Here is a 20,775-nt window from a genome sequence, read left to right as displayed (position 1 = left end):
ATGCTGCCTGACCTGCTGAGTTACTCCAGCATTTTGTGTCTATCTACCTCCCTACTGTCTTCAGGGATCTCTAGATGCCCTTTTCCAGATCCCTCTATTCTCCAGCTCTTTTCAATATATCTGACAATTTGGTGTACATTCCTTTGTATCAATTGACCTCCCCAAATGTATCACCTCATATTGAGCTCCACTTGCCACACAAGCGCCCTCGCAACCAGTACATTGATACTTTCTTCCACCAGGATACATTCCTAGTAGTCACCACACTGCCACGTTGGGCCATGGAGTTCAGTTTAGTTTAGCGATAGAGCATGGAAACTTCAGCCCACCGAGTCGACCATCGATCACCTCTTCACACTAGTTCTATGTTATCCGACTTTCTCATCCAATCCTAACACACTAGTTACAGAGGGCCAAATAACGTGCAAACCCTCACGCCTTTGGGATGTGGGAGTAAAACCGGAGCACCCGGAGGAAACCCACGCGGCCACAAGGAGAACGAGCAAACTCCATGCAGACAGCACTGGACAGAGGCCGGGATCGAACCTGGGGACTCTGGCACTCTGAGGTAGTGGCACCACCAGCTGTGGCACTGTGCTGCCCCAGAGTTGCCCATGGAAATTCTGACGTGACGAGGTGCTAAAATAAATGCAGGTTCTTTCCCACCCATTGTTAATAGGATGAAGAGAAAATTAGCTTGGCTCTGAGTCAGATGCCGTTTCATCTGTCTAACCTCGTCATCCAACAATGAAATGAGGTGGACAATGTCCATTTGTTAAAATGAGCAAGATACATGCCTCAACACATAACTTCTCGCCTTCTGCTGAGTTTCTACTCTCTGACGCACTGCGGAAAACTGGCATTTAGAGGAATGTGGCGGAAAGTCTCTAGGTTTCTACCTTGTCCAGTTTCACACACTTAAAAACACAAAGCTAAATGTCTTAACGACATATGTAACACACACAACAGCATGCAGTTGTTTACCACTGAAGTGAATTGATTGGAAATTTGTAAGCACTGTTTAAGAAAGTATCTTTATTCAAAGCTTTCAAGAACATCCCAAAGTACTTCTCAAAGCACATCCCAAAGTAAAGGCGGCACAGTGACACAGCGGTAGAGTTGCTGCCTTACAGCGCCACAGACCCGGGTTTGATCCTGACTATGGGTGCTGTCTGTACGGAGTTTGCACGCTCTCCCCGTGACCTGCGTGGGTTTTCTCCGAGATCTTTGGTTTCCTCCCACACTCCAACTGTAGGTTAATTGGCTTGTTGTAAATGTAAAATTGTCCCTAGTGTGTGTAGGGTAGCGTTAATGTGAGGGGGTCGCTGGTCGATGCGGACTCAGTGGGCCAAGGACCTGTTTCTGCACTGTATCTCTAAACCAAACTCAACTACACTATGTAATCCAGCAATTAATAGCTTCAATCCATGACTTCATCTTTTAGAACGCATCCTGGTCAAATAATATGAAAGTTGTTGCTTAATTATTGAATTAAAAGCACTATAAAATACATTGTGTCCCATAAAGACAACCGCATAATCAGGCTTAGTTTAAAGCGCTCTTTTTTTAAGTCATCTTTTTTTTAAATGAAGCCATGTGAAGTTAATTTCCAAAAGTACAAACTATGAAATTGTTGTTGGAGTAACATATTGAATTGTTGATTATTTTAAGATCTTTATGTGAATGACATTCTATTCACCTTTTAACACATTGTAAAAACTTCACCTGTGAAAATGAGAAGGTTGATGACGATAATTAAAAATTATAAGAATGGCATCAAGTCTTTGACAAAATACGGCAATTAGTTGCAGTTTTCATCTTATTTTTAAACTTAAAAACTAGCATTTGCAAAACAAGCTAGACGAAAGCACAGGAACAGGCCCTTCAGCCCATAGTGTCCATGCTGAACATGATGCCAAATTAAACTAGTCTCCTTTGGATCCATATCCCCTATTCCCTGCATATCAATGTGCCTATCTAAAAGTCTCTTAAATGCCACTATTGTATCCTATTTCACTCCTGGCAGCACATTCCAGGCACCCACTATGTAAACAATTTGCCAGTACATCTCCTTTACACTTTGCCCCTCTCATCTTAAAGCTACGCACTCTAACCTTTGACACTTTAACCCTGCAAGAAAGGTTCTGACTGTCCACCCTATCTATGCCTCTGATAATTTAATATACCTATTAGGTCTCCCCTTAGGCTCCGACGTTCCAGAGAAAACAATCTAAGTTTGTCCAACCTCGCCTAGTAACATAGAAAATAGGTGCAGGAGGCCATTCGGTCCTTCGAGCCAGCACCGCCACTCATTGTGATCATGGCTGATCGTCCCCTCTCAATAACCAGTGCCTGCCTTCTCCCCATATCCCTTGACTCTACTAGCCCCTAGAGCTCTATGTAACTCTCTCTTAAATCCATCCAATGATTTGGCCTCCATTGCCCTCTGTGGCAGGGAATTCCATAAATTCACAACTCTCTGGGTGAAAAAGTTTTTTTCTCACCTCAGTCTTAAATGACCTCCCCTTTATTCTACGACTGTGGCCTTGTAGTTAATGCCCTCCAATCTAGGCAGTGTCCTGGTAAACCACTTCTGCACCATCTCCAAAGCTTCCTGCAATAGGGTGACCAGAACTGCATGCAATGCTCCAAATGCAGCCTGAGCAAAGTCCTATAAAGCTGCATCATGATGTCCTGAATCTTATACTCCATGTCCTGACTGATGAAGGCAAGCGTACCATACATATTTTTACCGCTCTGTCTACTTGTGTAGCCACTTCCAGTGAGCAATGGACTTGGACCCTAAGATCCCTCACCCTCTCTACAGGATCTTACAATCGTTATATTATAGTCTCATCTTCTCTCTCCTAAAACTCCTCATCCAATTTCCTCCAGACGCCACACCATTGTTTTCTCTCTGCACCGAAACAACAAACTTTTTACGGTTCACTTAATACTTTCTCTGCCGTCCAAAATCAAGATATGGCAATAATAATCAACTCCAATTTGAAAAATGTGATAAAGAAAGTAGGACACAGATTGCTGGAGTTAATCAGCGGGACAGGCAGCATCTCTGGAGAACATGGACGGGCGACATTTCAGGTCGATCCCTTCTTCACTCTAAAGAAGGGTCTTTACCCAATATTCTCTAGAGATGCTGCCTGACCTATTGAGTTACGCCAGCACTTTGTGTCCATTTTTGTAAACCAGCATCTGCAGTTCCTTGTTTCGACATTAGAATTAAACTGGGCGTCATGGTGGTGCAGAGGTAGAGTTGCTGCCTCACAGCGCCAGAGACCCGGGTTCGATCCTGACTACAGATGCTGCCTGTACCCGTGGGTTTTCTCCTGCTTCTTCGGTTTCCTCCCACACTCCAAAGACGTGCAGGATTGTAGGTTAATTAGCTTCGGTAAATATTGTAAATTGTCCCTAGTATGTACAGGATAGTGCTAGTGTACGGGGATCGCTGGTCAGCATGAACTCAGTGGGCCGAAGAACCTAATTCCGTACTGTATCTTTAAACTAAACCTAAACTAAGCCACATGTCTTGCTCAAACTCATGCATTAGGCCACTGTGGGAGACCATGTTGGTCTAGGTCACCAGTAGGGATACAGAGGGGTTATGTGGAGCCAGTTCCACACAGAATGTTATTCTCCATTGACTAACAGAGAGTACATGTTTTTACATTAAATTTGCCAACCACATAACAGAAGATCATTTAGCCTATATTACTAAACACAATTTAGCCCCTTGAGTTTATGTTCTCCATCTGATTAATTGCTTCAATCACATTCCCCATCAATTCATTTTATACCAAACCAATCTCTCTCATAGATTAATGTCCCGACCCTTCATCAGTCCAACATGAAGCGGCACCAATCCATGCCTCCATGGATGCTGCTTGACCCGTTGAGTTACTCCAGCACTTTATGCCCGTTTTTACAAACTAGTATCTACAGTTCCTTGTGTCTCCCAATTATCCCATAAGTTTTGGTCAATTTTTAAACTTCAATTGACAACTTTAAAACAGGTTGTCGGGGGTTACGGGGGCGGGGGATAGGGGGGGGGAGGTGGAGGCAGGAGAATGGGGTTGAGAGGGTAGGATAGATCAGCCATGATTGAATGGCGGAGTAGACTGGATGGGCTGAATGGCCTAATAGTGCTCCTATAACTTATGAACATGTATTGCAACAAAGGGGCTTTGCAGACTCACTACGGCAAAGAGCACTCCAGAGTGAGGGACTATATAATACAATGCTGATGGAGTGCGAGTTAGTCTGAAGACGGACATCAAGTTGAAAAGTTTCCCACTTTTGTCGGAAAACCGGCACTTGGTTACAACTCAAGTTGTGCAGCAACTCTGCCTGTCAGCGATCAGCTAGTTATGCCTGCCATGCAGACAGCAAAGAAAGTTGTACTTTACCTGAAAATATTTTTTTTTCTTCCACATCACATCAGTTTTAAATATCTATGGTTCCATGCAACCAGTTTTACATAAACACAAACTTTCTTCGCAATTCACTTTCCGTTACTTTCTGAAGGAGTTGTGCTAGCTAGATGAATCTATCCATATCTTAAAAAAAATTATAAACTTTCCCGGACTTGGCCAAGAACCACTGGTGGCCCGCGACAGAACGGCAACGAAGGATTTACAAGAAGGGATTACATACCTTCATGAAGAAGAACACTTTCCCATCAGCACAACTGTCCAGGGTGGTTATACATATGAATGTCTTAGTTTGGGGATCTTCAGTGATCAGACTTTGGTTTTGATGTTACTTAGAATTTCCTACTTTCTCGGTCTCTCTCTATCTCACATAAGCAGAGCTGAAGTAAGATGCCTGCAAAGAAAAAAAAAACCCTCTAACATTCTGGGAATTCTTGGGAGTCAGCCAAGGATCCCAGAATTCCATACGATGCACAGACTGTTTCAATTAGACGCCCTGACTAGGAGCAATCACAGCAGTTTAGACTCACTTGCATTTGCCCAAGGGATTCTGCTTGTTACTGACAGCAAGGACTGAGTTTAGTTTAGTTTTGAGATACAGTGCGGAAACAGGCCCTTCGGCCCAACTGGTCCACACTGACCAGCGTCCCCTGCACATTAACACTATCCTACACACACTACGGACGATTTTACACGTATACCAAGCCAATTAACCTGCAAACCTGTACGTCTTTGGAGTGTTGGAGGAACCCGAAGATCTTGGAGAAAACCCACGCGGTCACGGGGAGAACGTACAAACTCCGTACAGTCAGCACCCGTAGTCAGGATCAAACCCGGGTCTCTGATGCTGCAAGCGCTGTAAGGCAGCAACTCTACCGCTGTGCAACAGTGTCAATGGGAAACACTGTCGGCCCTGAGGTTCTGCAAAAGGACATATTTTATTGTCAGAACTTGTCCAAAATGCGTACCCACAGCAGTACAAAGGGACAGGAAATTACAGTGTTGGGCTGCCTCGTGGCTCCAAGATTTGTTTGGGTAGCTTTTGGGAATCAACCAGACTTCTTCCTGTCCCCGGAACACAATGACTGAAAGCAACAAAAAAAGACACAAAGCGCTGGAGTAACTCAGCGGGTCTGGCAGCTTCTCTGCTGGACATGGATGGGTGACGTTTCGGCTCGAGATTCTTCTTTGGATCCTTCTTTGGGTTCGGATATTGGGAATCCCATCCCTAAAAAGGTGGCACAACGGCGCAGACTCTGACTCACATCGCCACATACCTGGGTTCGATGCTGACCTCGGGTGCTGTCTGTATGTGGAGTTTGCACGTTCCTCCTGTGACCTGGTGGGTTTCCTCCAGGCGCTCCGGTTTCCTCCCACATCCTATGAATGTGTGAGTAAGTAGGTTTATTGGCCATCTGTAAGTTGCCCCTGGTGTGCAGGGAGTGGATGAGGAAAGTGGTATAACATAGATCTAGAGCAAAGGGGTGATCGATGGTTGGTGTGAACTCGGTGAAGCGAAGGGCCTGTTTCCATGCTGTGTCCCCAAGCTCAACAAAACTAAACTTCATACTACATTTTACTGAAAGCAATCTGCTTCCACTTATGCAAAGTGGGTTCGAAATTCAATACTTGATGTTTTTTTTCTCTCATTTTACTGTAATTGAAAATGTACTTGTTCCTGAATAAAATGTGACACAGACCACATATGGGTTGATTTGTCTCAATTGAAAGTCAACTGTCGGCCACTGATTTTACTTCTATATCAAGGCTCGTTGGCTGGTATATTTTATCTCATGCAACAACTCCTTTTTGAGAGAGACTGGAGGAACTGCAGATGCTGGTATCACGTGCAAAAACCCAAAGTGCTGGAGGAACTAGGCTGGTCTGGCAGGGTCTTTGGAGGGAGGTGAGTCTGTGGCATCTGTGACCTTACAGAGGGTGGTGAATCTGTGGAATTCATTGCCACAGATGGCCGTGGATGCCAAGTCATTGGGTATTTTTAAAGCAGGTTCTTGATTAGTAATATAGAAACATAGAAAATAGGTGCAGGAGGAGGCCATTCGGCCCTTCGAGCCAGCACCGCCATTCATTGTGATCATGGCTGATCGTCCCCTATCAATAACCCGTGCCTGCCTTCTCCCCATATCCCTTGACTCCACTAGCCCCTAGAGCTCTATCTAACTCTCTCTTAAATCCATCCAGTGACTTGGCCTCCACTGCCCTCTGTGGCAGGGAATTCCATAATAGTGTCAAAGGTAATGGGGAGAAGGCAGGAGAATGGGGTTGAGAGGGAAAGATAGATTAGCCATGATTAAATGGCAGTATAGACTTGATGGGCTGAATGGTCTAATTCTGCTTCCATGCCTTACAGTATGAACATGAATGTACAGACAAAGTCTTGGAGCCTTCTTTGTAGAACTAAGGAAAACTTTGACTCATTTGGCCTGGATCAAAGTAGTTTTTTGTCACTGCTGAGAGAATTCAGCGTTCCAACACAAATAGTTTCCAAAATGCTCAACAGTTAATGAAGAGGTTTTGATATGCAGTGACTGGTTGCATCGTAGGAAACAGGGAGGCAAACATACCCAACCAGCTCCCACAAGAAACAATGTGATGATGCCCAAAGAATCTCATTTCAATGTTGTCGGGAAAATAGACGTTGGCAGAGGACTCCCTGTTCTTCCACTAATCCCTTGGGACCAGAGACTGGTGAAAACGTTTAGTTTAATTTAGAGATACAGCATGGAAACAGGCCCTTCGGCCCACCGTCCACACCGGCGAGTGCTCACCCCGTACACTAGTTCCATCCTACACACTAGTCACAGTTTACAGAAGCCAATTAAACTAGAAACCTGCACGTCTTTGGAATGTGGGAGGAAACCAGAGCACCCGGAGAAAACCCACGTGTTCACAGGGAGAGCATACAAACCCCGTACCGACATCACCCTTAGTTAGGATCAAACCCGAAGCTCTGGCGCCGTGAGGCAGCAACTCTACTTCTGCGCCACCGTGCCGAACAAAATAGTGAGATATCAGAAAATATCTAGTGGTGGTGACTAGCTCTGCCCATTCCCTGTTCGTGTCTGTGGAACTGATGGGTAACAATCCTGAGAACTATATTCTGCACTCTGTATCTTCCTCTGTGTTCTATCTGAACGGGCAGCACAGTGGCACGGCTGATCGAGCTGCTGCCTCACAGCGCCAGAGACCCGGGTTCGATCCTGGCCTTGGGTGCTGTCTGTGTGTGGAGTCTACACTTTCTCCCTGTGACCGCGTGGGTTTCTACCAGGTGCTCCAGTTTGCTCCCACATCCCAATGACGTGCGGGTTTGTATTTTAACTGACCTTCTGTAAATTGCCCCTAGTGTGTAGGGAGTGGATGAGAAAATTGGCTGAAGGGTCTGTTTCCGTGCCGTATCACTAAACTAAACTTTTGTAGTTGAATTCAAGTTGATTGCATTTAGGTAAAACATTATCTTATTTGATTGAATAACATGCAGAACAAAGTGTTTCACTGTACCTCGGTGCACATGCCAATAATAGACCTCAGCTGGTTCTCAGTGATTGTGGTTGTAACAGTACTGGGGTGCAGCCTTTCATGTGGTCCCAACTACATGCTTCATGCGATCTATGAAGAAACAAAGTCTGGACTCCCTCCTCCACGCACATCAGTCTGTATTAAGTTCTAAAATCTAATGGGCTTTGATCTTGTTGAATGGTGATCAAGCCTTGGGGGTTGAGTGGACTGGTTTGGCTCCACTGCCCTGTTGCACTGACGTGACTTTTCCAATTCCCCACCAAGCAACCTGGTGATGTCTACAAACGAGGCAAGGAAAAGATCTCAGCCAAGGGGGGACTTCAGTGCCCAAGCCGGCTGCCTGCCCCTTTTCCGGGGTTACGTCCGCGCCCGGGTGGGGTTGGCGAGGGACTACGCGCGGTCCTTGGGCACCCTGGGGGATTTCCGGGACTGCTGGGGGTTGAATGTATCCTCAATAAGGATCGTAACATAGTTGTATAGTAGTTTATTTAGTATATTAGTTTGTCTTGTATTATGGTGGTGGGTTCTGTTCTGTTTTGTTTCATTGCAAATATTATTTTTAATAATTGAATTTAAAAAAAATAACAGGGGGACTTCAGAGCATTCAGAACAACTGAACACTGAAACAGCCCTAATCTACGTCATTAAGGTGGAAAGAGTGCAGAGAGTGCATAGTGTAGGGGCGGCCCAGTGGCACAGCGGTAGAGTTGCTGCCTCACAGCTCCAGAGATCCGGGATCGATCCCGACAACAAGTTCTGTCTGTGTGGAATTTGCACAGTTTTTTCTGTGATTTCGTGGGTTTTCTCCGGGTGTTCTGATTTCCTCCTATACTCCAAACTTGTGCAGGTTGTCCCTAGTGTCAAGGTTTGAACTAGTGTATGGGTCATCGTTAATGGGCACGAACCCGGTGGGCCAACGTGCCTGTTTCCACACTGTGCCTTTAAAATAAACTAAGCATCCAGCACTGTTGAACACTGAAACAGTGCAAGCTATGTCCACAGACATGAGGCAATAGGCAATAGGCAATAGGTGCAGGAGTACGCCATTCGGCCCTAGGAGCTAGCACCACCATTCAATGTGATCATGGCTGATCATCCCCAATCAGTACCCCGTTCCTGCCTTCTCCTCATATCCCCTGACTCTGCTATCTTTAAAAGCCCTATCTAGCTCTCTCTTGAAAGTATCCAGAGAAGTTGGCATCCACCTCTGAGGCAGAGAATTCCACAGACTCACAACTCTCTGTGAGAAAAAGTGTTTCCTTATCTTTGTTCTAAATGGCTTACCCCTTATTCTTAAACTGTGGTCCCTGGCTCTGGACTCCCCCAACATCGGGAACATGTTTCCTGCCTCTAGCGTGTCCAAACCCTTAATAATGTTTCAATAAGATACCATCTCATCCTTCTAAACTCCAGAGTGTACAAGCCCAGCCGCTCCATTCTCTCAGCATATGACAGTCCCGGCATCCCTGAAATTAACCTTGTGAACCTACTCTGCACTCCCTCAATAGCAAGAATGTCCTTCCTCAAATCAGGGGACCAAAACTGCACATAATACTCCAGGTATGGTCTCTCTAGAGTCCTGAACAACTGCAGAAGGACCTCTTTTCTCCTCTACTCAACTCCTCTTGTTATGAATATCATTAAGCTGGAAAGAGGTCAGAGAAGATTTATGAGGATGTTGCCAGAGCTTGAGAGGCTGAGCTGGAGGGAGACTTTGGGCTGGCTAGGACTTCATTCGCTGAAGTGGAAAACGATGAGGGACAATTTTATGGTCTATAAAATCATGAGGATAATTGACAGGGTGAATGACCAGAGTCTTTTACCCAGGGTAGGGGAATCAGGAACCAGTAGGTTTAAGGTGGGAGAGGGAATATTTAATACGAACCTGAGGGACAACCTTTTCACACGGAGAGTGATAGGTATATGGAACAAACTGCCGGAGGAGGTGGTTGAGGCAGTTACTATAACAACATTTAAAATACATTTTGACAGGATAAGAATGGTTTAGAGAGATATGGACCAAACACAGGCAAATGGGACTAGCTTGGATGAGGCATCTTGGTCACATGGAGAAGTTGGGCTGAAGGGCCTGTTTCCATGCTGTATTACTCTGTGCCTCTATATTTTTGCACATGAACATGAACTCTACAGCTGATGGACAGATGAAGGTTTATTCGATTAAGAACAGACGATTCATTCTCAGTAGCAGAGATCAAAGGACAATGCTTGCAGTGCCACCCAGTCCCTTTGGACAATTACCTTTGAAGATTAAAAACTACAGAATTAAGTTTGCCATTAAGCTTGGCTAATTTATACTCAGCCCATTATGCCCAATTACAATTGATTGCTACACACACATACACACTTTGATACATTAATGGCTGTAAAATTTGTGTAGTCGGCATTGGGAATATTTAAAAGTCATTCCAAATGCTTGGGGCATTTACTTACTTTTGTTGAGGCAAATTTACGGGTGATCAGTCACCATTGTAGAATTTCTTTTTTGAACATTAAAGCAAGGAGCTGTTACTGATATTAAACAGTGGTCCAGGATTTGTTATCCAGTCAGTGAAAAGACTATACATGATTACAACCAGGCCACCCACAGTGCACAGAAACAGGATAAAGTCCTGTAAAGCCCAATTAAACAGTGCAATGAGGTAGATAGGTCAGGTGGTGATAGTTCAGTTGCATGAACTATGGAAGAAACTGTCCCTGAATCTGGAGATGTGCGTTTTCACACTTCTGTACCTTTCATAATACTTCTTATGCCTCTCATAATTTTATTTATTCATTCAGGTCTAATCTCAACCTCTGATGTTCCAGAGAAAACAATCCACATGTGTCCAACCTCTCAGTTAATGAACAGAACTTGATCAAATATCATTGCATTATGTAATTTTACTGCAAAATGTATTTTTGAACAGAGCATTTTTAAGGCAGAGATAGATTCTTGATTAGTGCGGGTGTCAGGGGTTATGGAGAGAAGGCAGGAGAATGTGGCTGAGAGGGAAAGATAGCTCAGCCATGATTGAATAGCGGAGTAGACTTGATGGGTTGAATGGCCTAATTCTGCTCCTATCACTTCTGAACTTTCTATCTACATTTCAGATTTCCATCAACTGCAATTCTTGTTCCCTATTTTCAAAGGTTAAAACTACAATATAGGTCACACAAAGCAGTTTATGATGCATGGGCAGCCAGTTTTACAGCACGTCTGATTTTTTTTTACTGATGAGGGCAATGCATTTATACATCTGCATTCAGGTACAAATTCCAAGGAGTTACTTTCTTCTTTGGCATTGATTTGGGTCTTTGAAAATTACATTGCCCAATGTCAGTACTCAATCTCAATCTGTCTATTCGCAGTGTATAGACGGTCCGACCCGAAACGTCATGCATCCTTTTTCTCCAGAGATGCTGCCCGACCCGTTGAGTTACTCCAGCACTTTGCATCTGCCAGTAGACTTTGTATAAACCAGCATCTGCAGTTCCTTTCTACACACTCAGTCTCTATCCAATTGTGTGAACTGTAGATCAATTGGTGAGGTCGCACTTGGAATATTGTGTTCAGTGTTGGGCACCATGCTAGAGGAAGAATGTTGTTAAGCTGGAAAGAGTGCTCAGAATGTTTAAGAAGGAACTGCAGATGCTGGAAAATCGAAGGTACAAAAAAATGCTGGAGAAACTCAGCGGGTGCAGCAGCATCTATGGAGCGAAGGAAATAGGCAACGTTTCGGGCCGAACCCCCGAAACGTTGCCTATTTCCTTCGCTCCATAGATGCTGCTGCACCCGCTGAGTTTCTCCAGCATTTTTGTGTACCTAAGAGTGCTCAGAAGATTTGCAAGGATGTTTCCAGGACTTGAAAGCCTGTTGATAGGGAGAGGTTGGACAGGCTAGGCTTTACTACTTAGAGTGAAGGAGGCTGAGAAGTATTCTTATCACAACATTTAAGAGACATTTGGACAGGTACATGGCTAGGATAGGTTTTGAAGGATGTGGTCCAAATGCAGGCAGGTGGGATAGTGTAGATGAGGCATGTTAATCGGCGTGGGCAAGTTGGGCCGAAGGGCCCGTTTCCATGCTGTGTGACTCTTTGCTCTAGGTGTATAAAATCACAATCGGAATAAATAGGGAGAATGCACATACTCCTTTTCCCCCAGAGTTGTGAAATCAAGAAATAGAGGACACAGATTTAAGGAGAAGGAAGGAATGATTCAATTGGAACCTTGGGTAACCTGGGGCAACTTTTTCCACACAGTTGGTTGTGGGTAGAGGTGAGGAGCTACCAGGAGAGGCAGTCGAGTCAGGCACAACAACAACATTTCATAAATTCTAGTCATAGAAGCAGAATTTGGCCAGTTTGGCCCATCAGGTTTGCTCCATCATTCAATCATGGCTGATGTATCTTTCCCTCTCAACCCCATTCTCATGCCTTCTCTGCATTACCTTTGACACCCTTACTAATCGTGATCACTTAATAATTTTACTGTCAATCTCCGCATTAAAAACACATTTGTTGCACTGAATTTGCTGTGGGTCTATCAGAAATCACAGAGGTCTCAGTTTAATCGGTTCCTCTTTGGTGTGAAAGCATAATCATACTGCACACTTGAATTTGATCCGTTTTGCTACTCTTTTGACAGGGATCTGATTTGGCACCGGCATTCAAAACAACACTATTTCAGTGCACAAAATAAGTGCAAATTCAATTGCCAGACATTCATATTTATTTTTCTTATGCATGTATAAAATTAAACCTTTAGGTTATGTAGCCATCCCTATGAACACACGACGCGTGCTTTTTAATATATTGCAATCAGTAAAGCTGCTAAAGTTTTAACACTGAGAGATTGTAAAAGATGTTACCAGGAAAATCATTTAACATGTGTGGAGTAGCTCCAAAAAAAAACTGTTTCCTGATGGTTCCAAAAATCTGGTTCTAATTGACATTGAGATTGTGCGGATGGAATGGGAGGAAATTCATATTGAAGAATTTGTAACTAAGATGCAGGGCCAATCAACGGTTAACAGTATATTTGGGAAAAGAGGTGCATAGATAGATGTCAAAGATGATGGCAATAGTGTTGGAAAAGTCATAACATGGTTTGGTTTTATTTACTTTAGAGACAGCACAGAAACAGGCCCTTCGCCCCATCGACCAGCGATTCCCGCACATTAACACTACCCTATATATACACACACACACACACACGGGACAATTTCAAACTGTTTTTTCATACCAAGCCAATTAACCTATAATCCGGCACGTCTTTGCAGTGTTTTAGAAAACACGAAGATCGCAGAGAAAACCCACGCAGGTCACGGGGAGAACGTACAAACTCTGTAAAAACAAGCGCCCGTAGTCAGGATCAAACCTGGGTCTCTGGCGCTGTAAGGCAGTAGCTCTACCACTGCACCACCCTAATTGTCCAATCTGTAGTAACAGTTTAGATTGTGTAACTGAGCTGTTTTCAGATAATGTACATCTACACAGCAAGGAAACAGACCCTTCAGCTCAACTTGCCAATGCCAACCAAGATGCCCCATCGACGCTAATCCCACCTGTCTGCATTGGATCAATATCCCTCTAAACCTTTCTTATCCATGTATCGCTGCAAATGTCCTTTAACGTTTATAGTTCCGTATGCTCACTACCCTCTGTGTGAAAAGGTTGCCCGTCAGGTTCCGACTCAATCTTACTCATCTTAAACATACGTCCTCTGGTTCCTCCTCTGAGTAAAAGACTCTTAAAATGCATCTCTGGTACAAGCATACAAGAAACTCAATGCCACATTGAAAAGGTAGACAGTCAGAACATGTTTCCCAGGATGGAAATATCAAATGCTAGAGAGCAAAGCTTTAAGGTGAGAGAGGCAATGTTTAAAGGAGATGTGCGGGGCAAGTTTTTTTTTGAAAGGGTGTGGTAGGAACCCAGAATGTGCTGCCGGGGTGGTTGTGGAGGTACGTACTATAGTGACAATGAAGAGACTTTTAGTAAGTCACATGGATATGGAGGGAATGAGGGACATGGATCATGTGCAGGCAGATAAGAGTCAATCATGGCATCATGTTCGGCACAGACATTGTGGGATGAGCGGCCCGTTTCTGTACTCTGGAGATACTGGGTGGAAACAGACCATTCAGACAACTGAGTCCCCACTGACCAGCGATCACCCCGTACACTAGCACTATCCTACACACTAGGGACAATTTACAATTTTACAGAAGCCAATTAACCTACAAATCTCACCGGGTGGTGCTTTGATGGCAGCCTCGCCTGCAGTCTGTCCTTTGTCTTTTGTTGTTGTTATCTTTAGTGTGTTTAAAAAGTATGTGCAAATGGTCTCTGGTTTGTTTCAATCTCTTACCTTGTCGGAGATGCGATTGTTTTCCGGGTCGTATCTCCGATCGCTTTGCGGCCTAACATTGTGGAGCTGGAGACCTTGCTCGGGACTGACTTTGAGCCTGAGATCGACGCTCCAATCGCGGCCTGTGGACTTTAACATCAAGGAGCTCGCAGTCTCGGGAGAGACCGAGTCGGGAAGCTCCAAGACCCCGGGCAGCTGAGATCCCCCCCCCGCCGATGCAGCAGCTTGATCGCCCCGACGAGGAGGCCCGCCGCCGGCTACGAGAGTATGATCGTCCCGTCAACGGAAGGTTAGAAGCCCACGACCGCAGGAGGACAAAGAAGGGAAGAGATTTAACTTTTTTTTTCGCCTTCCATCACAGTGAGGAATGTGGAGGAGTCGCTGTGGTGGATGTTCATGTTAAAATGTAGTTTTTGTGTTCTGTTACTTTTGATTTGTGTGACTGTATGGCAAATCAAATTCCTCATATGTTGCGAAACATACTTGGCTAATAAAGTATGATTATGATGATTATTATTAAACTTATAAATCTTTGGAGTGTGGGAGGAAACCGGAGTACCTGGAGGAAACCCAGTCATTGGGAGAGCGTACAAACTCTGCACAGACAGCCCCCATAGTCAGGATCGAACCCAGGTCTCTGGCGATGTAATGCAGTGACTATCGCTGCGCCACTGTGCCACCCTGTACTGTTCTACGGTAACAGGCTGGAAACACATTATCCCCATAATTCATTTTCTGTGGCCAGAATCAACAACTGTGTCCTGTTATCCAGTAATTGCATTGGCTGTTGCAGTGAGGAACTTCATTGATTCTTGAAAAAAAGTTTACAAAAATCTTGTTTCGGAGCATCGAAGCACTTTTTGGCACTCGACAATGTCTGGGAGGAAGAGACTGAGATTTCTCAGGGGGAGCCATTTCAAAGTAGAACTGAAATGTTGACTGTTCCATCATAGGAAGTCAAGGATTATTCAGCAACTCTTTCCGACCCAGTAATAGAAGATTCTAAAAGGCTGGATATCTAGATTTTCATATTAATTCACTAATATAATGAGTAAAACACAAAGTGCTGGGGGAACTCTGCAGATTAGACATTTGTGGAGGGAATGGACAGATGACATTTTGGGTTGGGATCTTTCCTTAGACTGATAGTAGTAAGCGGGGAGAAGGGAGGGGGGTTAAGAAGGGTCCAGACCGAAAATGTTATCTGTCCTTTCCCACAGATGCTGCCTGACCTGCCGAATTCCTCCACAGGGAGAACATGCAAACTCCACAGAGAGCACCCAAAGTCAGATTGAACCCGGGTCTCTGTTGCGGGGCAGCACCTCTACCAGCTGCACCACTGTGCTGCCCAAATCTGCTCTTTCCGAATCAAATGTTGTTCATATCTTCGCAAAATGTGACGTTGAAGGAAGAACTCAATAATTGATATGCTTGGTCAAAAAAAGTTTAGATTCTTACTTTGTACAATTTAAGTTAACTTTTCACTGTGACTTGTCTGGCAAAGCACCGGACATGTTTTCAGCACTTTGAAAGAGCTTAGAGTGATTATTTTGGAGCCGGTTAATGCTTCTCTGCATGGATGAACTACAAAAATTGTTCATCCCAGTTTGGCAAAAGAATAAATCAGGGAAGGTAGTGCATCCGTGGATAACAAGGGAAATCAGGGATAGTATCAAAGCGAAGGATGATGCGTACAAATTAGCCAGAAAAAGCAGCATACCGGAGGACTGGGAGAAATTCAGAGACCAGCAGAGGAGGACAAAGGGCTTAATTAGGAAAGGAAAAATAGATTATGAAAGAAAACTGGCAGGGAACATAAAAACTGACTGCAAAAGTTTTTATAGATATGTGAAAAGAAAGAGATTAGTTAAAACAAATGTAGGTCCCTTGCAGTCAGAAACAGGTGAGTTGATCATGGGGAACAAGGATATGGCGGGCCAATTGAATAACTACTTTGGTTCCGTCTTCACTAAGGAAGACATAAATAATCTGCCGGAAATAGCAGGGGACCGCGGGTCAAAGGAGTTGGAGGAATTGAGTGAAATCCAGGTTAGCCGGGAAGTGGTGTTGGGTAAATTAAATGGATTAAAGGCCGATAAATCCCCAGGGCCAGATAGGCTGCATCCCAGAGTACTTAAGGAAGTAGCTCCAGAAATAGTGGATGCATTAGTAATAATCTTTCAAAACTCTTTAGATTCTGGAGTAGTTCCTGAGGATTGGCGGGTAGCAAACGTAACCCCACTTTTTAAGAAGGGTGGGAGGGAGAGAGAAAACGGGGAATTACAGACCAGTTAGTCTAACATCGGTAGTGGGGAAACTGCTAGAGTCAGTTATTAAAGATGGGATAGCAGCACATTTGGAAAGTGGTGAAATCATTGGACAAAGTCAGCATGGATTTACAAAAGGTAAATCATGTCTGACGAATCTTATAGAATTTTTCAAGGATGTAACTAGTAGCGTGGATAGGGGAGAACCAGTGGATGTGGTGTATCTGGACTTCCAGAAGGCTTTCAACAAGGTCCCACATAAGAGATTAGTTTACAAACTTAAAGCACACGGCATTGGGGGTTCAGTATTGATGTGGATAGAGAACTGGCTGGCAAACAGGAAGCAAAGAGTAGGAGTAAACGGGTCCTTTTCACAATGGCAGGCAGTGACTAGTGGGGTACCGCAAGGCTCAGTGCTGGGGCCCCAGCTATTTACAATATATATTAATGATCTGGATGAGGGAATTGAAGGCAATATCTCCAAGTTTGCGGATGACACTAAGCTGGGGGGCAGTGTTAGCTGTGAGGAGGATGCTAGGAGACTGCAAGGTGACTTGGATAGGCTGGGTGAGTGGGCAAATGTTTGGCAGATGCAGTATAATGTGGATAAATGTGAGGTTATCCACTTTGGTGGCAAAAACAGGAAAGTAGATTATTATCTGAATGGTGGCCGATTAGGAAAGGGGGAGATGCAACGAGACCTGGGTGTCATGGTACACCAGTCATTGAAAGTGCAGGTGCAGCAGGCAGTGAAGAAAGCGAATGGTATGTTAGCTTTCATAGCAAAAGGATTTGAGTATAGGAGCAGGGAGGTTCTACTGCAGTTGTACAGGGTCTTGGTGAGACCACACCTGGAGTATTGCGTACAGTTTTGGTCTCCAAATCTGAGGAAGGACATTATTGCCATAGAGGGAGTGCAGAGAAGGTTCACCAGACTGATTCCTGGGATGTCAGGACTGTCTTATGAAGAAAGACTGGATAGACTTGGTTTATACTCTCTAGAATTTAGGAGATTGAGAGGGGATCTTATAGAAACTTACAAAATTCTTAAGGGGTTGGACAGGCTAGATGCAGGAAGATTGCTCCCGATGTTGGGGAAGTGCAGGACAAGGGGTCACAGCTTAAGGATAAGGGGGAAATCCTTTAAAACCGAGATGAGAAGAACTTTTTTCACACAGAGTGGTGAATCTCTGGAACTCCCTGCCACAGAGGGTAGTCGAGGCCAGTTCATTGGCTATATTTAAGAGGGAGTTAGATGTGGCCCTTGTGGCTAAGGGGATCAGAGGGTATGGAGAGAAGGCAGGTACAGGATACTGAGTTGGATGATCAGCCATGATCATATTGAATGGCGGTGCAGGCTCGAAGGGCCGAATGGCCTACTCCTGCACCTAATTTCTATGTTTCTAAATTTGTGATCAGTATGATGATTTAAGAAATCTATTTTTTTGAAAGTCATATTTCTTAATCATACAAAAATGAGCAATTAAATGATGACTTTGCATCCCATTGTGGAATAATAGACAAGGACAGGCATGAGGATTGTTATTTAGAGCAATACTCTTTGGGATTTTTGAGAATGAGAGGTGAACTTAATCTGAGAAGATTTAGTGTAGTAGCAACCAGGATGCCTTCAAAATATACACAATTAACCTTGGATGCACCAGTGATTGGAACTCAAGAATGAACAGATGAAAATATACGCCGTTCCTATATTCAACCAGAATCCCCAAACTCGCAAAATGTAGTCATAAGTGTAATTAGGCCATTCGGCCCATCAAGTCTACTCCGTCATTCAATCAAGGCTGATCTATCTTTCCCTCTTAACCCAATTCTCCTGCCTTCTCTGATCAAGCACTTAAAAGCATCCATTTAACTTGGCCTCCACAGCATTCTCTATATAACACATTGCACAGAAGGAAAGGTATCTTAATATCATGGTTACAGGTAGAGGGAGGGAAGGTGGGTGGTGCAGATACAGTGATCAGGCCAATAACCAAAGCACAAAGGGTATAGACTATATAAGGAGTACTTGAGGAATCAAATATTATACAAAGACCCTTCCCTCCCAGGCCGCAGTCTCAGTTCACTCCTTCCATCAGGAGTCTAAAAACAGGGACCACCAGGTTTAAGAACAGCTTCTTTCCAGCAACCATCAGACTCTTGAACGCTGCACACCACTAACCTCAACTAAAAACTTCAATAGACTGTGACTGGTTGCACTAACGACTGTTTTTTTGCATTGGGATTGCAGTTATTAATTTTAAAGAATACAAGATTGTGGTAAAGTAAGTACAAAAGTTAGGAAATTGTGACAAATCTTTTCAATACACTTTATGGACAAGGCTGCAATTCTGGCAAACAGAACTAACGTCAGGAATAAGTCCAACATCCTTGAGTGCCGGATTGAAGACACCACGGGGCATCTGTAAAGCTGAAACTAATGCAGATAATGCATTTTTTTTAAAAAGGTGATGAACCTGCAACTTAAGGAAAGGCAGTCAGGAGAGGAGTGGGTGACCACAAGGAAGAGGGTTTCTGCCTTACAGCACCAGAGCTGGGTTCGATCCTGACTGCGGGTGCACCCTGCATGGAACTGGTACGTCGTAGGGTTTCTCCGGTTTCCTCCCCTGCTCCCGAGACGTAGTTTTGTAGGATAATTGGCTTCTGTAAGTTGTCTCATATGCAGGGTAATGTTAGTGTACAGGGTGCTCGCTGGTCAGCGCAGACTCAGTGGGCCCGAAGGTCCTGTTTCCATGCTGTATCTCTAAAGTCTAAAGTAAAGGAAGGCAAGGATACCTCAGAGCACTTTTTACGCTAGCACTGTTTCTCTGCTTGAAAATGGTGGAAGCAAGCATCTTTAGTTTAGCTTAGAGATATATCATGGAAACATGCCCTTCGGCCCATGCTGACCAGATCCCCAATTGACATTGGCTCTACCTTATCCCACCATCTCATCCACTCTCTACATACTTGGGGGAATTTACAGAAGGCAATTAACCCTCACATCTTGGGGATGTGGGAGGAAACCGAAGCACCCAGAGGAAACCAACGGGGTCGCAGTGAGAACGTGCAAACTCCACACACAGACAGCACCAGAGATCAGGATCAAACCTGGGTCTCTGGTACTAATGTATGTGGCAGCAAATCTACCAGCTGCGCCACTGTGCTGCCCAAAATGGAGCCAGAACCACAAGCACTGCATTTACAATTGGGGAGGAACAAATGTCCAAGGACAACTGTGCTAGGAAACTCAATAGGGAGGATGAAGGCAGTTGTTTGTGTGGCTAGAGGCACAAATCCAGAAAGGTGTATTGCCGCTCTGCTGCCAAAGACAAGGCTGAACAGTTGCAGAGCATTATAAACAGCAGCGGCCATGGTACATTTAGGTACTCATGCCATTGTGAAAAAAGAAAGCCTGAAGAACAGGAACTTGTGCCAGGTTCCTGCCACAGCAGCACACTGTCCAAGTGGATGTTTTCTTTAAAGCATAGCCGACTCAAAATGGCAGCCAGCATCACACCATCCTGCCTACACTAATTCCACTCCTGCCATTGGGAAGATGGTATCAGAGCATGAAAACTAACTTCACCTATTCTTTCTCTTCAGAGATGCTGCCTCACCCGCTGAGTTACTCCAGCATTTTGTCTCGACCTCCAGGTTTAGCAGCAGCTTCTTGCCTACAACCATCAGGCTATTAAACACTACCACCTACAAATAGGCCCTGCATTATATAGACTTGGTGGCATTATTTTTGACTTTGCATTATTATCTCTATCTATTGAACTTCTATTGTAGTTTATTAAGGTGCTTACAGAGTACAGGTACTATGTTTACATATCTGTTGTGCTGCTACAGTTAAGAATTCATTGTTTTGTTTCAGGACATATGAAAATGAAACACCCTTGACTCTTGAGTATGTACCCGAGTGTATGGAGAGGAGGAACAAGAGCGTTAGGAAGAGTAGCATTCCTTGGGCCACCAGCACATGCCCAGAATTTTGTTTGTCATTCATTCTCCAACATAACCTTGTTAATATTGTTGCCTATTTTTCGACATTAGTACCCATTGACCAGAACGGTAGAATTGGCAAATCAGTCATTGATCTGTTTTCTAAATGATGAATATCCATAATTAAAATTAACATCCAAAGA

General features: G+C 44.2%; 1 protein-coding gene across 2 annotated transcripts in view; it reads right to left on the bottom strand.

The window, feature by feature from the left end:
* ddr2 (discoidin domain receptor tyrosine kinase 2) overlaps positions 1-4,880 on the bottom strand; it is a 136,013-nt gene extending 131,133 nt beyond the window's left edge. For both annotated transcript variants that reach the window (XM_033028021.1, XM_033028023.1), the window contains exon 1: positions 4,672-4,880. The gene's annotated coding sequence lies outside the window, so the exon portion shown is untranslated. The remainder of the gene's footprint in view (positions 1-4,671) is intronic.
* Between the last annotated feature and the right edge of the window lie 15,895 nt (positions 4,881-20,775).

This window comes from Amblyraja radiata, chromosome 10 (genome assembly GCF_010909765.2).
Source record: "Amblyraja radiata isolate CabotCenter1 chromosome 10, sAmbRad1.1.pri, whole genome shotgun sequence".
NCBI lineage: Eukaryota > Metazoa > Chordata > Chondrichthyes > Rajiformes > Rajidae > Amblyraja > Amblyraja radiata.
This window is presented reverse-complemented; position numbering and strand designations above follow the sequence as displayed.